This window comes from Carettochelys insculpta, chromosome 8 (assembly GCF_033958435.1).
Source record: "Carettochelys insculpta isolate YL-2023 chromosome 8, ASM3395843v1, whole genome shotgun sequence".
In the NCBI taxonomy this organism is placed as follows: domain Eukaryota; kingdom Metazoa; phylum Chordata; order Testudines; family Carettochelyidae; genus Carettochelys; species Carettochelys insculpta.
This window is the reverse complement of record NC_134144.1, coordinates 19,845,281-19,851,280: the sequence shown is the minus strand read 5'-3', so window position 1 is coordinate 19,851,280 and position 6,000 is coordinate 19,845,281.

Below are 6,000 nucleotides of genomic sequence, written 5' to 3'. Positions count from 1 at the left end.
TACCTCAGGTAGCCATAAACTCTAACTTGTTTTAACTGGAAATTCCAAAAACCCATGGGCCTTCAAAAACATAGTTTCTACAGCACTGCCAGGTTGATATAACGGGAGAGAAAAAAAGCATGGATGAGCTCTGAAATTTGTAGAAGCTGGTTTTTTTTTTTTAGTATAGTAAATTCATTCCTTCAGTAGAAAGTCTTTTTTTAAATAAAAAAACCTGCAACGGAAAGCGATTTTTCGTATTGATAATGCACCATCTCATCCCAGTGAAGATGAACTGAAGAGTGGAGAAACAAGGGTGATTCTTCTACCACCAAATGTCACCTCAGTGTGCCAAACCTGTGGACCAGGGTATCATTGAAGCACTTAACTAAAAATATTGGTGTGGGCCCTTAAATCACTTATAGAAGATACTGATGATGAAGATAGCATGGTAGAAAAATTGAAAAAAATAAACCTAAAATATGTTGGCTATTAGATTTCTCAAGCTCGGGAAGAATTAAATAAACAAACAAACAAAACACGGGTAAGATCATGGAGAAAGCTACTTACAGAACATGAAAACAGAATAAATGAAGATCGACTTCCCAAAGAAACAGTACAAGAAAATTGCGAAAATCTTTAGCCTTTATCGAAAGTGATATCAGGCTGTGACAATGTGAGTAATGGTGACATACAGGAACGGTTGGATAAAGAACAACAACAAGAGCTGTCTGATACTGACATAATAGAGCTTGTGAATCACAGCAATGACGATGATATGGAAGACGATAACATTGGAATAGAGAAAGTGGATAGAATGAGTCATAGTGAGGGAGTAAAGGTGCTGGAGGCTGTGCTTGTTTACACTGAGCAACAAAGAGAAGTGACCGCTACAGACTGCTGGGCTTTAGACTCCGGCATGACCTTGCCACAAAGAAAATAAAGGAAGCTCAAAACTGAATCTCAGTTGCTCACTACTTTAAAAAATGAACGTTTTGGTCCCAACATGATCTAAATGCTATTTTTGTTTGTGATGTTGTTTTGTATTTGATGGCTGTATTGTGTTTTTACTGGAATTAGTAATACACTGAGTCTGTGGATATTTGTGTCTATTCTTTCATTAGTGTTCCATATTATCAGATATTTCTGTTATCCAACCATCCCTGAGTCCTGTTTAGATCAGATAATCAGGGTTCCACTGAGTATACAACTTTTCATCCTCCTGGAGGAGAATCCAGGTAATCGTGGGGATGCCTGGGCAAGAACCATTTCTCTGTTGCTTCACTGGTCTGTCCTGTTCAGCCTTACTGCACAGCTTGTGGAGAGATCTTTCTGAGGCGGAATGGAGAAATCCTCTCAAAGTGGGAATCTCAGGGTTAAAGCTTGAGGTAGATTCATTGCAGGTAGAGAGAGAATCCAGAGGGACCTGGATAAATTGGAGGACTGGGCCAAAAGAAATCTGATGGGGTTCAGTAAGTAGAAGTGTAGAGTCCTGCACCTGGGGCAGAAGAATCCCAAGCATTGATACAGGCTGGGGACTGACTGGCTCAGCAGCAGTATGATGGAGAGGGACCTAGGGGTTATGGTGGATGAAAGGCTGTATATGAGCAAACAGTGTGCCCTTGTAGCCAAGAAGGCTAACGGCATACTAGGGTTCATTAAGAGGAGCATTTTGAGCAGATCTAGAGAAGTAATTATTCCTCTTTATTCGGCACTGGTGAGGCCACATCTGGAATATTATGTCCAGTTTTGGGCCCCCAAGTATAAAAAGGATGTGGATTTGCTGGAGCAGGTTCAGTGAAGGGCAACAAAAATGATTAAGCGTCTGGAGCACAAGACCTATGAGGAGAGGCTGAGGGATTTGGGCTTGTTTAGTTTACAGAAGAGAAGACTTAAGGGTGATTTAATAGCAGCCTTCAACTTCCTGAAGGGGAGCTCTAAAAAGGAGGGTGAGAAACTGTTCTCAGTGGTGTCAGATGGCAGAACAAGGACTAATGGTCTGAAGTTGAAGAGGGAGAGGTGTAGGTTAGATATTAGGAAAAACTACTTCACCAGGGGGGTGGTGAAGCATTGGAGTATGTTGCCTCGAGAGGTGGTGGATTCTCCATCCCTGGAGGTTTTTAAGTCCTGGCTGGACAAGAGCCTGGCAAGGATGACTTTGTGGGGATTGATCCTGCTTGAAGCAGGGAGCTGGATTAGATGACCTCCTGAGGTCCCTTCCAGCCCTGTGATTCTGTGAGATGAAGTAGGTCTGGAACCAAATCAGTCTTAACTACCCAGGCTCACTGATGGAAGGATATGAGGAAGAGGCACTTGACTTGGGGTCTGGTGCTGCAAAGTGGCCCAGGGCTCCAGACAGCACAGTAGCAACTGCAGCCAGAGTCCCAGGCCCTCTAGATTGCTGCTGGAGTGCCATGTGGCATGGTCTGGGCAGCTTTAAAGGCTGGTGTGCTTTGGGTGGTGCTGAGGAATCACTTCCCCCAGATCCACCTCTTCCACCCCTGGCCACACCCCTTCAGGGTGCACAGAGATGCCCCTCTCACAACCTTGCCCAGGGAGCTGACAAATCTATTGGCTCCCCTGCAACTACCAATGTTCTCCCAGGCTGGTTCAGACAGTGCTGGTAAATATGCAGGTGCAGGGGGCCCCAGACAGAGGATGAAATGCCAATGCTCCACTCCAAAGCCTGGAAGCTGCATCACTACCCCACCCAGGATTGCCTCATCAGATCCAGCCCGCCAGCCCTGGGGAAGTTTCTGTCAACTCCACCGCCCCCAGGGTGGACAGCCAGCAATGCCTGGAAATCATCTTCACTAACAAGGAGATTGTTGTGCTGGACATCATGGTGCCCTGGCTTTCCCCTGGGCCTGATCTCAGAAGGTGGAGCAGTACGCCTCTCTGGCCGACACCCTGAGAGTCCAGGGCTAAGAGTTGCAAATACATGCCCTGTATCAGAGAGGTAGCCATGTTAGTCTGTATCTTGGAGAACAAGAAGTCCTGTGGCATCTTATAGACGAACGGATATTTTGGAGCATGAGATTTCACGGGCAAAAACCCGCCTCGTCAGATGCATGCTGGGCAGGTAGGGTCCCAACAGCAAGCCAATGCTGAGAGCATGCAGTTAGTTGATGTTATGCTTGGTGCGACAGCTCATGTGTCAATCATCATCACATGGCTGAGGGACAGTTACAGGACTAAGAGTGACATGCAGCACCACCTAAAAGGGCCACAGTCAGGGAGGTACACCAAATTCTTCCTGGACAGACTGTATTTTTTCTACAGGGAGTCTACTAGAATACTGACAGATTGAGGGACAACCTCCATCCTTTCACATATATGCTTTCCACAACTAAGTCCCATGGGGGATGAACTCAGATTCTTATTCACTACTACCTAAACTGCACAGCTTAAGTTGTGCACCCAAATGTGGGTCAATGCTGATTATGTACAATAGGTAAGATAGGAATTCTCAAGCAAACTTTAAACCTTAGAAAAGCTAAGCATGACACCTTTATTTACACCTAATTTCCTCTTAACCTATATACCAAGTGACTTCTTATGTCAGACATGAGCTTTAATAAAAGTGTTGTTACTCATCTGCAATTGCTGTGGGCAGTACAAGTTGCTTTGCAATGACCTATTCCCACTGTATTCACTCAGACTTCTATCCACTTGTGCAGAATGGGAAAGCAGCACCTTATTGTTGCATGTGGCAAAAAGATGTACCCAGTTCTGGAGCCCACATCCATTTTTCCCACAAGAAAAAAGTAACCAAAACGCATCACTTTGTACCGTTGCACCAGGTTCATACTAGCAGCAGCAAGACCACAGTAGTTTTTGATAACTTGCCTGCTAACAGAATGAGGAGAGTCTCATGCTCTCTGACAAAGGCCAAGTCCTGGTTTTTAACGACAGTATCACATATATTTGGTTCCTTTGAATTGCTGGGAGATAGACTTTTAGATATGAGGAAATGAAAACAAACTTAACCAGAAGCTCTGGTGCTTTTTAATGCCCTCAAAATCTTTCTTTTTACATCCTTTAGAAACTCAAACAGCAGAAAAATAAGTACAGAGTAGCAAGAAGGAAGTAAGGGAATATCTTTTAGAATGAAAGAGTGGCTAGAACAGGTGTGTTTTCAATTGTATAATAGCTGGAAAAAAAATATAGACGGTGAGGAATCTTCCATTACAGTACTGTAAGAAAGCAAATATTTGAGGGCCTGGTAAATCAAATAGATAGGGACAGAATAAATGTGATTCACTGGTCTATTTCTTGCTGTACCTTAGAAACATTGGAGCCGAGGACTGTATTTGATGATGAACTACACAATCCAGGGTTCAAAAGAGAAGCAGTAACCTTCAGTAAATCACATTCAAAGGTATATAAATCACAAGGGATATTGTATAATTTTATCAGTGGCTTTTTAATAACTTGGCTCAATTGTTTCAGGCATACACAAAAAAATAAGAAATATCTCTCCCAAAAGGCTGTTATTTTCTCAACAAACAGGTTTGCTATGAAACCCAGAGAGATAAATATAATAGGCTGGGAAGTTATCTGCTGGGAGGAAGGAAATTGTGATGCTGGTGAAAGTGCCCAATGCAGAGAAATAGATCCCAATGGAAGGATTTATCAAGAGGAAAATTAGTCATTTGGCAATAAAGAATGGATGCTGGGAGCACACGCAGGTAGCACACCCTATATGAACCAGTGGAAAGCATTAACCACAGACAGCATTAGAGATTCAGTTTGAAACATCCCTTCTGTGAATCAAAATTGTGCAAAATGGGCCATGTCCTGTTTTTCTAACTTAGTACCAAGTGTTCCTATGGTCTGTAACAGAGCACTGGCCAGCAGCAACTGTACCAGTGCTCCAGTCCCTGATCATCAATTAGAGCAAGGCTGAGGGGCAAAGCTGTGCCAAACGGATGGACCCAGATGGGCAGAGGTGAGCCCTAACAGGCTGATTAGAAATGGAAAAGCCACAGGGAGGAAGTGCTTATGTGCGGGGGGTCTGAACTGACTGGCTTTTTGAGTGTCAGAGTCAGGAGAGGGAGTGGGTGGGATGGAGGGTAGGGAAGATGTCTTCTGTCCCCCGCCCCCGCTTGGCTGAATGTGTGTGCTTGTGTACAGAGCTGCACAAATTTATTAAGGAGTGTGTGTGTGTGTGTGTGTGTGAGCAAGCAATGTAAATACATTGCACATGGGGTTTAACTTGCAGGTCTTAGAGTAGCTAGTGTCTAGCAACAAGAGAGGAGAAGGATGATGCCCTGTCGCAGGAATTTACTCTCCCTGGTGCACACCTGTGCAAGTCCTCCAGCTGAAATCAATGGCAGTCCTGTCATAAGAGCTCCGCATCTGAATCACGGGCAAAACAACCAATTGCTTTAAATGATTCAGCTGGCGTTTTGCCCAGCTAATGTGTACAGAAATAAAGACAACAAGACTAAAATCATAGGTATTTACACAGCAGATAAAATTAGCATCCCAAAAGCTAGAGAACATCCCTCCAAGAAACATGAGTGGTGTTTTTAGAATACCAAATGAAAGAGAACATTTATTGCTCTGCAAAGGAGAGCAAACGTACAGAAAGAAAACGTATCTTCCATAAAGGAGGAGTAGATATGGGAATTCAAGATGTCCCTCTTAAAGTCAGAAGGCAAAGGGCTAGGAAGTATAAATTAAATGTATAACATGATTTATAAAGCGTTCAGGATGACTTGGAGAATGTAAGCAAAGTGCAGGCTAACTCTATACTGTAGATGGCACTCCGCCTCTCTTATTCACCAGGCATATACCAGCACCTAACTGCAAAGTCAAAGGTCAGACTGCTTTGCATATTGGAATTGCAATTGTCATAGTGTTCCAAGTTGTATGCTGTTACTATAGGTATTTTAGGCCTTTTATTTTTTGAGTCACCATTTTTAGAACATGCACTTTGCAGCTCGTGTGCGGACATTGTGAGGAAGTGTTTCACAGTGAGATCTGGATCCTTTTGGGTAGCTGGCCCCAACCTCT